This window comes from Ambystoma mexicanum, chromosome 6q (genome assembly GCF_040938575.1).
Source record: "Ambystoma mexicanum isolate Mex_15411 chromosome 6q, UKY_AmexF1_1, whole genome shotgun sequence".
Classification (NCBI taxonomy): Eukaryota; Metazoa; Chordata; class Amphibia; order Caudata; family Ambystomatidae; genus Ambystoma; species Ambystoma mexicanum.
In genome coordinates this window covers 1,233,805,310-1,233,817,808 of record NC_090937.1, presented here as the reverse complement: position 1 = coordinate 1,233,817,808, position 12,499 = coordinate 1,233,805,310, and positions in this window count along the sequence as shown.

Here is a 12,499-nt window from a genome sequence, read left to right as displayed (position 1 = left end):
GCACAAAGCACGCATACCCTGCACAACAGCCCAACCCACACTTCCTTTTTTTTCTCCAACAGACCCCAAAGAATGTCTACCAAAAAGCAACTCTGTAAAAAGCAATGCAGAGTAGAGCAAATCAAAATAAAAGTGTCCAAAATAAGCATCCATCTCTAGCAGATTGTGTACAAAATGTTCAAACAAAACAGCTAATACAGTCATTAAGCAAAACAAAACAAGCTTCCAGAACAGAAACTTCCCCTCCTCTATCAAAATGTAAACATAAACAGAAAGTGATTAACAAGACTTCGAATCTGCCACAGAATCCTTCAGAACCTTTTAAAAGCAGGAGAGAACTCATACACAACCCTTAAAACCTACCGTAGAAAATTAATCCTAGAAGCTCCTGTAGACAGTGCAATCCTTCTCAAAAGGAATTTAGTTTAGTTTTAAACAGGATGAAACCACTAACAAAACAAACTACCTAACTACAAAAAAGACATCTCAATACATGGAATATCACCAAAAATAGCTTCTTAATAATCTGTGTAGGTGAATGGAGTCACACCACGAACACAGAACCATATTTTAATGAAGAAGCATATAAACAAAAGCAAACAAACCCAATTGCCATACATAGCAGTGGACGAGGGTATGACAAACTTAATAACACCATTAGGGAACAAAAATATCCCCAGAAAACTCAGTATCACCTCCCCAATCTCCTGAACCAAAACGTCCAGTCTACACATGGCCATGCACATCAATGTGTAACATTGCCAAAAAACAATTCTATTCTAGTATTTACTAATATTTACGCCAGTTCATCAATCAGTAAAAAGCAAAGCAAAGACAAATTCAAAATGAAACTACTACAAAATATGGATGCCTGACCAGTGCGCAAATACACAGGACCACAAAGACATGCATAAGCCTGCATTTCAGGACCGATTTGCAAAAGCACCTTCCATCATATCAAAATTATATCAACACATCATTTGACTATAAGAAATCTAGTCCAAAAACTCTACTATGCTAAAACTCCTGCTTTAGCACTAGCCAACATAAATAACAATCTCCTACCTGGTACAGCCAAACAACTACCTGAAGAAATAGATTATATCCAGAGAAAATATTTTGGAATTGAAAGCCACTTACAAAATGAAATAGATGTACAACAAACTAGCAACTACTGTTCAATAGCAACCTTCTATTAAACAAATACAAAAAAGAAATATTTTTTTTATTTTTTTATTTATTGATATTTTTCCTTCCTTCAGGAGAATATCCAGAAAAAAAAATAATTTATCAAAAGTTGATCACTTTCTGGTTTCTCTTCTAAGTGAGTTATTCGACTTCAAATTTCATGGTTGATGTGATTCTATCTCTCTAAGTTGTCGAAATATTGCTTCGAGTAGATTCACCATTGCCACTGACCATCTCGCGGTTTCGCCAGATATTAGGCGATTCCAAAGATAATTTTCTTGAATCATCCATGGATTCTCAATCAGCGGTAGAAGATGAACTGCTCTGTGCTTACTAGTTTTCGGGCAGTCTATTGCTACATGTCTCAGGGATTCAATCACCTCTGTCTTTTCACACAGCTGACAACCTTTTTTCCCGGACATATGCCTTATACTTAAAATTTCCTGGGTCAAGAGTAGATTTAGTCTTGCTTTCATGAACAGCATTCTTTTTCTTTTGTCTGGAAATTTGACACAGTATTTTAACGGAGATTTCAGTTTGTTGAATGTAGCGGGAAGATGGGCTAGGAGTTTATTTTCCCCGGCAGACTGTAGTGTGCATATCCAATCCATTGATTCCATTTTGTATTTGATTCTGTCCGGGTTTTCTTTCAGTTCTTTTTCTGTACATGTTATTTCCTGCAGTTTCTCTTTTCTCTTTTCCGCCCATCTGTTTAAAGCTACGCATTTGCCGCTATCCAGTTCGTCCTTTATAATTTTGACAGCGGGCAGCGACTCAGCCAGAGTTATTTTCCTGAAGAAGCCCATGGCTCTTTGCTCTACCATATATGCGAGGGATACTAAACCCAGCTCTCTTCTTATAGCCGCCATAGATGTTGATTTGGGGACTCCTGGGACTGCCTTCCACACCAGCCCCTCCAGTCTGGTCCAAATTGTTGATGGTATACACAATGAGGCTTCTGATCCGTACGTCAGAAATATTAAAGTTTAAAAGTACCTCAGCTGAAGTACCAAACCATGGGTGTGTGAGTTGCCGCAGGACTTCTTACAAAAGTACCACCAAAACTATTGACAAAACGTACAAAATAGAAGACAATGAAGATTCAAAATGGTTTCAATTAGCTCTCTACCTTATAGAAGAAAACAAATACGACATTACTGACCCCTTAATACTTTGCACTTCAAAACTTGACAACAACCAAACGCCTTTACATGCTATCACAAATAACTTGGAATTATTCCCAGTACCAAAACCCCTGCAACAACTAAATTAATATGAGAGAATCATAATTCAAACAGTGCGCCCGTTTCGAGCAATAATATTCCTCCAACCAAAAACAGCAAAATGACCTCCCTCTGAATTAGTCAAAGGCATTTGTGGCAAAGTAGTTTATTTACCATTAGATCTCACAGAAAATGTACACACTCTAGGAGTGCCAATAGATCAATCTTTAATTGTCTTAGCAAATGGCGTACCTAGAAAAGACAAAAAAATGTGGCAATGAATACCACAAACGCATTAATATTGAAGAAAACCTGAGAGAAACAAAATAAATAATTCAAGAGTCACCAGAAACTTGTCAATTTGAACTTCTAAATCCTACTAAAGAATCCAATATTTTAGACCATTATACAATTCATCCTTTACACTCTAAAGACACTATAGATGATGCACTTGAAACTTACCAAATGTGACAAGCCAAAGGATCTCCCATCAGCATATGGGAAAAAAGTATAGAAGCACGGGCCTTTCCGCTACTCTTTCCTGCTGGAAAAGGAGGAAGGTCTGATGATAGACCCACACAGATAACAGCATCAGAATATCATGCTCTACGAATGTATTCTGACGACCCCAGATTCAGGCAAAACGTGAAATACATATTCCACCTTTTCTTTGAAAGTGAACTTGCAACTCTATGCTACGGAGTTGCACACACATTAAAATCAGGTAGCCATTTTCAAAATATGTCAGCTACACAATTATTACAAAATGTGCAAGAAAATGATGAGGTTTTACAGTCACGTATTACAAATCTTTTTGCAAACATGAGTGGTACAAAAGAATACTGGTTCCAACGTCACAGAGATGTACGCTGTATGATAAGAAACCTCGGCCGACCCACTTGGTTTGTAACATTAAGTTGTGCAGAATATGCATGGGAAGATTTACACGATTTCCTTCGCATAGCAAACAAAAATAAAACAAACATATATATATATATATAAACACCAGGAAAACTCTACTCTCTAGATCCTGTAAATGTATCAACATATTTCCATCATCGCTTCATTGCTATGCTAAACTTTATTTGTAATAAGACTGTTCCTCCACCAAGAGAAGTCCTACACTTCTTTTGGAGAAAAGAATACCAACCCAGAGGAGCACCACACATCCACATGCTATTATGGATTAAAGATGCTCCTACATTTGGTCAGGACAGTGATGCCACTGTTTTGCAGTTCATCCAAAAATATGTCACTTGTGAAATCCCTTCACAAACAACAAATAATGACCTTCATGCACACATTTTACAATTTCAAAGACACAAATGTGGGAAATATTGTAGACGCAAATATAAAAAAAGGGAAATACTACACCAAATGCTGCTTTGGTTTCCCTAGACCAGTTTCAACAATAGGTCAATTAAACAACTTCATGTCATCAGTCAGACATAGGGCCTCATTACACGGAATGCAGTAAACCAGGGTGCTATTAGCACCATGGTTGCCGCCGGTACCATACCGGTACTACCATGGAGAAAAGGGGAATTACCACCCTATTCCAAGGTTGGTGGGGCGGTAATTCCCCCTTTCTCCATGGCCCTTCCCCATTCCCATTTTTGCCCAATAGGGCTAAATGGGAATGGGGAAGGGGCTAATTACAGTCCCGCAAAGGGACCTTGTAGTAAGGCGGTAAGGGTTTACCGGTACCGGTGCCCTTACCGGTACCAGTAAACCCTTACCACCTACCGTGTAATGAGGCCCATAGTGTCAAAGGTAAATCACCTAAAAACACATATTACACAAAAAGAACAGACGAATCAAAATACATCAATGATTACAATGAAATCTTTGCCCTCCTACGGAATGCAAACATAGATGGGCAGTACATTGCAGACAATTCCACTGCAGTTGCACAATACATCACAGCCTACATAACCAAAGCAGAGAAAACAAAGGTCCAAGAACTCTGGGATGACATATCATCTAACATAACACTATAACAGAACTTGTACAGCTTAGGCAGACAAATGCTTTATCATAGAGAATGTGGCTGCTATGAAGCTGCAGACCACTTAACCAGTACTGGCTTGTATGGAAAATCTGACAATATAGTATGGCTAAGTCTTGGTTCTGCTAAATCTAGAAAAAGAGTTCTCAAATCATATAAGGACATAGAAACAATATCCAAAAATGATACCAACAGCCAAGACATTTTGAAACACAATTTACTAGCCACATACTACCCAAACAGGAGTGCCACTTTGGAAAACATGTGTCTCTACCACGTAGCCCAAAACTTCACATACAAAAATAATATTAAACCAGATGAAAAGAAAGGTAGATACAGAGTGGTAAATTGTGAAGGCAGCTTAGTGAAACTTAGCAAACGTAGCTTAATTAATCCTATCAAATTGACATTAAAAACCCCTCAACAAAAAAGAAATGTATTACATGTCCCTGCTTATAATATCAAGGGATAGTGTGTCTCTCTTTTTTGATGAAGGGGGCCTAAGTAATGAGGGGTTAACAGTTAGAGAAAGGAAGGAATTTAGGCTACCCCACCTGTTTCACCCTGGCCGGTTATGGATCCAGCACAAATATTTTACAGATCTCTGTTGGTTAGTCTGTACATTTGAGAACACACAGAATTTATGCAATACAATTTACATTTATTTTAACATTTGTGGTTTAAAATATAGCATAACACAGCTATTGAAAAAGACCTTTTGTTTGCCTGAAAAAACTGTGGTCAGTTCAATCTAGCAGGCAAATTAATCAACCTCATACATTGGTTCTTTACATTCACTGTTTTGTAGTGTGGGTTAGTAAGAGGTAGTCACTTAGAATGTGGTCCGGTTGACTTCACATCTGTCTAGTTGACACAAAAATTGTGTATCTGGCACTCAGTTGCTAATGGTGTTGCTGGTGCCGTCTTCAGGACAAATTTAGTGGACTTGGGCTGTCACTTGATTAGGACATCCAAAAGGTAAACAGGTAAAGTTGGCAGTCAGAGACGGGTGTATCTCTACAGGAAAAGAGTCCTGTATAGGTGTGCTGGACATTTGTCCTACGTGTGCCATGGTAATTCGGTGTGACAGGTAAGCGTTGGCACTCGTTAGAGTACTTCGCTTGCGGCACCTTCAGTGCGCTGGATGTGTTGAATCCTGTGCGTCTAGGATGTATCAGTCAGCTAAATGGCTGTAAGGAGGATAGATAAATATCTTGTAAGGAAAGCGCTAGACTTCACTTATATGTCACATATATCAAAATTCCAAGTGGCTGTGATGGTGACTTGCACTATAAAACTTGTGTTTCATGCATGGGCGTTGTGCCTGCTGCGTGTCTAGCCCCACAGGTTTTTAAGTAGGCATTACACATATTTGATTGCGTCTATGTGATCACCGTGGGGGGACCTGTGTTAGCTCACAAAAAGTGCTCCCTCTAGCAGTGAAAGGTCTAATATTCATTGCGGGCGGAATATTATTATTATTATTATTATTATTATTATTATTATTTTTATTATTACATCACAACAGAATGCATGTTTTTGCCTCTATAGAAACAGCAGATCAGATTCCACCATAGATTGTAAGGCAGATGGGTTAGACGACATGAAACGATTATAATACACCAATCATCAAATTGCATAGCGTTAGTGGTTCTTGAAATAAATACATACTTTGTAGACAGTTCCACATTTTTCCCAAAAAGAAAAGACACATTCACATTTAAATATGAAAGGAGTCAAGTTAGTGGAAGGGGATTGAAAGACCACCATACATGAGTACCAATGAGTACCAATTTTGGTTGGGTGATATTGTATGTAAATATGTGCTCTGTAAAGCGCTTTGGATTAAGGTGCTATATAAATAACACATCATTATCAGTATTATTATCATGCAATCAGAATAGTGTCGGAAATATTTGAAATCGTAAGCAGTGTTAGGTAGACTCTATGTAGTATACAATAGTGCAATTGAATTCAGTTAACGGCAAGTGAAGTAGAAAAACACTGTTCCCATATGTTTACCCATAAATCCAATGAAATGTGTAAATTCAAATCTAATTCCCATTCCATAGGAATTTTAGAAGTTGGACAATTATTTTGTATGGGCTGGTTGAGAATGGAATATAGTTTAGAAGCTTTAGTGGAGGCGGAAAGCATTACTAAATCTATTTAGTTAGAACATACATTTTAGTAGTACAAAGGCATAGCTTTAGTAACTGGGTTCACAAGGGTTGTATAAGTCTTGTAATCAGAATTATTAAGATTGAATCAAGCACAAAGTTCTGGGAAAGGTAATGTAAAGTGCCAAGTATCAATAAGGTTGAGCTCTTCTATCAAATTATTAAATTGCTTGTGTGAGTTAAAATGAATGAATGTAGTGTCTGATTTCCGATCAACAGTAAAATTGTTCATTTGGTTACAATTGTCAAACACAAAAAGGCGGTCATAGTCTCTTCTTTTAAAACACTTTGTTTTAAATGAATCCATAATTATGGTTCAGGAACATTAGGGCCATAAACATTGGGAACTGTAGCTAGCAACTTATGAATATTAGCTTCAATGATCATCAGCTACCAGAGGGGTCATGTTGCTCATTGATTAATTGGAAATAGGTTATTTTGTTGATGAGTTTACTAACTCCACCTTTTCCCCCAAACACAGGACCAAACAAAAACATGTCTAGCCTATAATCTAAATAATTTATTTTATTCAATCAAATCTAAGTGAGTTTCTTGAATGCAAGCAATGTCAACTTTACTTTTACGTATTTGACTCAAAATGTCTCTTTATAGGGTTATTATAGGGTTAAGCCACGTTCTCAATGAAACAGAAAACGAAAAAGGTAATAAATTATCAAAACATGTTGAGTCTGATTTATTCTCTCTCTATATAGTGATTGCTCACTTTATTCATCTTTTAGCACTGCAATTAACTGAAATTAGTGCTATAAATAATAGTGTATAATGTATTGACATTATAAAATTGATAGTAATGATCGGCTGCAAAATGACCTAATTTACAAGCAAAAAACACAACTCACTGCGCTACCACCATACATTTCTACATATTGGTAATTTTAAATACATAGAAATTTAACAGCCAAACAGGAACATAAAGTAACACTTAAGCGAACTGCAAAAATAGATGAACCATACATGTTGAATGTACATCGACAAAAAGAGCTCAGTACACAACCATAATTCTACAGATACCATTCCATGTGCTGTTCTGCAAAATGTTTGGTTTCCCTATGGCATCTTAATGGTCTGCAGGAATCTCATGAGGTGATAGCTTCCACTGAACCAGCAGCTTTGTTTTTGAAAACATAAATGAGATCACCCACACTAAAATTGACAAAAAACAGCTTTCTAATCAGGCAAATCGTGTTTTTATCACTGGATGCTGTAGACAAGGGTTCAAATCTGACCCTCAAACCCCCCGCACAACTCTCTACCCGAAGACAGAGACACAACAGAAGTGCTTCTCTTTTAGGCCCCTCACCACCGCCATTAATGTTTCGCTGGGGTGATAAGTGGTATTCCTTGTGACAACTGTTCAGCTCATACCCAATTGGTGGTTTGGACAACATGGAATTGACTTTGATCTCTCAGGTCGACTGACTGCAGAAACCGAAGCCAATGACATCATCACTGACCTCACGACGTAGCCCCACTTATACAAGAAGTAAATATACAGCCATTCATGAAGCTACACAGACCTACAATTGTTTTTGCATATAGGCATGAAGCACATGCTTATGACCCATTTTGGCATAGGATTGACACACATGCATGTCTCTATATTGACATCTTTCGCCAAAGCTGAAACCGCAAGCTGCAACAGGATATATATATATATATATATATATATATATATATATATATATATATATATATATATATATATATATATTACACAGCAATGTTTTAGTGGCTGTGTAGTTATGGTTAAATTGCTAATCCCAAAGCAAGACCACTTTTCGGGTGGCTTATAACTTCACTCCCCCTGTACAAATCCTTACCAAACTTTGCAAAAAAGTATATGGCCCACTTTGAATTGTTTTGCAAATTTTAGTGAGGTTTGGTTCAGGTGGGGGAAAGTTATAGGGGGGGGTCCCAAAATTATGTTTTTTTTGTTCCCATAGACATACTGGGAAAAAACTGTGCACGTCTAGAGCTCAAACCGCTCGACGGATTTCCACAAAATGTGCAGCAGGAGGGCAGCTTAGTCCCGAAAGCAAACTTTTGTTAATTTAGTGTATATCCGTCCAGTAGTTTTTTTTTTTGTTTAAATGGCCAAAACGTAAGGCAAAAAAATTAAGTGATATCTTTGTCTGCTCTGCAGACACACTTCTCTGTTCGTGCTGCGGACAGGGCACCAATTGGTTGATCGGGTTGCGTCATGTCCGCGGACACGCAACATTTTTGCCGTTTGGCTGGAGTGAGGCATGAGGACTGGCACATTGTTTCGAAGCGCCCGCCATCTTGGATTTGTCGACAGCGCGGCAGCGAACAGTGGGAAAATGCAATTTTGAAGAGTGCGTTGGTGTGCAGGAGTGCTTGGGGAGGGTTGAGGAGTAAGAGATGGGTCAAATATTGTATTTGTTTAGGTGGCAGGTGCCCTTGATGTGTTCGTTCACGGTCGTAGCGGCTGTCCGCAGACATAATGAATGCACTGCTAGCTATTTTACTTTAGTATGATGTTTGTTTTGGGTTGTTAGTACAGCATTGATTATAATTAATATGATCTATAAGCAGCCCACATACCACAGTGAAAATGTTTGGTATTATAGGTGTGTTATGCTGCAGTGCCCTACGGCCTTCGGCAATGCACCCAAGACTCTAGGCCCTATCCACAACCACTGCAGCATAACACACCCATAAAATCAAATACCCATCAAATATCCACAACCCAAAAGATTGTGTACTGTTTCATTTGTAGAGTTTGTATGTGAAGTTTTGGCTATGTTATGCAGTTAAGATTGTAGAGTTTGTAACAAGGAGTGCAGTGTTTCTGAGTTGATTTATTGGAAACTTACTGGTTGAGTTTTTTGTAGTTGTATGCAGTTTATTCATGACATGGGTAACTGTTGCAGACATACTTTTTCGAACTCTGTGATAAAAGAAAAGATCATATGTTAGGCTTTTGATCCTCATATTTAGTACTTTACAAGTACTCTAGTTCAAACCAGTGTACTCTGCAATTTGCACAGTTTCTGTGTTTGTTTTCTAAATCATTGGATCTGTGGGAAAAAAAAAATCCATGCTGGATTAAAAAAAGAAACCTTCTATGGTGTGGTTGTTTATTTTTACTTTTATGCTATTCATCTATCTGTTGGGTTGTTGCATATTTTTTGGGTCAGTTAGATACCTGTTAGCGTATTCTAACTGTATATTCCTTGTTTGATTTTAGTGGTATTTATTTATCTGTTTGCTTGTTGCAGAATCTTGGGGCAGTTAGATACCTGTTGGCGTATTCTAACTGTATATTCCTTGTTTGATTTTAGTGGTATTTATTTATCTGTTTGCTTGTTGCGAAATCTTGAGGTAGTTAGATACCTGTTGGTGTATTCTAACTGTGTATTTCTGTTATATTTTAGTTGTATTTATTTTTCTGTTTGCTTGTTGCAGAATCTTGGGGTAGTTAGATATATGCTGGTGTACTCTGTGCACAGTTTTGAAGTTGAAGTTTTGCTTATGTTCATACACAGATTACATATTCAATTTTGGTTTTAAGAATATTAAGTAAGTGTTTACAATATTTGCTGGCAATCTCTGCTTTAGAGCAATGGTGCTATCATTACATTTGAACCATCCACAATTCTTTTTTTATATATGCAGTGTAGTGACCTGCATTGGTTGTGGTTCCTACGTGGTAGATTATACCTATTGTTGTGAAGGTTTTCTTACCAAGTGTAACTTGACCATGTGTGAATCCAGACAGCTTACAGTTGTTTTTGGTACCATCTGCATTGTAACATAAAAGCATTACTATTACGTATTTATTATGTGTCTGTATTTGTAAGGTGGAGCGATTATCTGAATTGCAGGTAGTACATAATCTGCCATGGTTTGCATTTTGTGCAAGTTGCTGAAATGGAATGGATCCACAGTTAGGTATAGATACATACACAAAGCGTTCATTAGGGACTTCTTCCTGTGCCACATGGTTGCAGAGAGTGCATGTATGTTTCCACATGTATGAAATCTGAAATATTTCATTTATAGGTATGTTTTTGATTTCCAGTATTTGTAGTAAATACATTAGAAATTCTTGTGGATCTTCTTGTGAGTTTATAGTGAATTTGACAATACCAACACAGTAGTCCAATTCTTGTCTTATTCCGTGAACACTGTAAGTGTTGTTAGGATTGGTGGTTGCATTTCTTTAACATTTGCAAACACAATTGGTCTGTACTGAGTAAGTAAATGTTCTCAATAATTGGTGGCAGTTGGAATAGAATATTTATTGCTACATTTGCGTAGCAATTTACAGCAGTTACATTTGAAAATATGAATGTACCTGATATTTCTGTGTGGAAATCATTTGTTTGGAGTTTGTGTTGCTTCTTTGAAGAAGTAGATGAGTTACATTGACCACTAGATTCTTGTTTGATTGTGGTACTTGAAGAAGTATTAGTTCTTTTTTTTTTTCTTCAGAGGAATTAAAGTGATATCCTGTATCATTTCAGTTTGAAGTAGTTTTCTTTTACAATGTTTTTGCTTGCTGTGGAACAGGATAGGTTTTCAGATGGGGGTGTGGAGTGAACACAGCCTATTCTATAATGCAAGGAATATCAGCATTTACTTTATTGGTTGTTTGTTTATTTATTTAGTATAGCGCGCAAAACCCAGAGGTAACAGGGCGCAACAGAGGTCAGGAAGATAGGATTACATAAAAACTTGGTTACAGAATAAGATAGGCATGAGAAAAAGAGCATTACATTTACAGTTACATTGTGTGGGATGTGCAAATATACATATAATTGAGCGAAAGCTTACAAATTTACATAATTAGTGCTGTGCATAGGGGCAGTTCGGTTGCATTTACATATTTACATGTTTAAGGCTGTGCATGGTAGTCAGGTTATAGCACTTACATCAAAGTTGATTAGAAATAGCCTGTCAAGTGTACGTAAGCGTGATAGTGCTACGTAGCTCATGCCTTCTTTAAAGACTGTGCTACCAATATCTATTAATGCTTTATCTAGGGTGAGACCTTGTGATTTGTGAATGGTCACTGCGTATGCTAGAATTAGTGAAAATTGTTCTCTGCATACATACATGTCTTTCAAAAGAAGAAAGCAGCCTGTTGAGCGTCCTATCCTTTTAACTTCTGATAGTTTGTCAAAGAGAATATTGACAAATTGAATGTTGTTGTCACGTGGGTATGGTTGAAAGCCAACAACTGAACCAAGTGCTCCATTAACTAGTCCTTGCTCCACGTCACGGTTACGTTTAAGCATTACTCTACATTTTAAAGATACTTTTAATGTTTTCTCCAAACCAGCTGTGTTAGGGATAGAGTTTTCTAGGGTATTTAGTCTTGTTGTGGCTTGTTGACATATGGGTAGTGTCATACCATGTACGTCCAGTTTATCTGTGGAGCAAATTTCAATTATTTGTTGCATTTCTTTTTTCAACATTGTTTCATTAAATTTGGAACATCTTGCTAGAGTTGTCATCAACGACATACAATTGACATTTGTGTGTGCTAATTGCTGCATGACATAATTAGCACATAACATTAGTTATGACCATAGAGTGTATGGATGTCCCTGGTTTTCAATATTGATTGTGCTTCTTGAGATAGTGCACCAACTCTAATACTTTTAAAAATGTTGGCGCATGTGAGGCCTGCAGACTGGTGCATGTTGTCAGCTAATTCTCTGTATTAGAAATGTTGAAAAAGGTTTAATTTTCCTATGCTGCCAAGAGTTTTGCGGCACAGTTTGTGCCCTAAGGTTTTAGAAATAGGTTCAGCTTTCACTGGTGTCAATTGAAGAAGATCTCAGAAAATAATAATGTGTTTTCCTCCAAAGAGCTGATCGTAATCTGTTTTGAGGACCTTTTGTAATCTG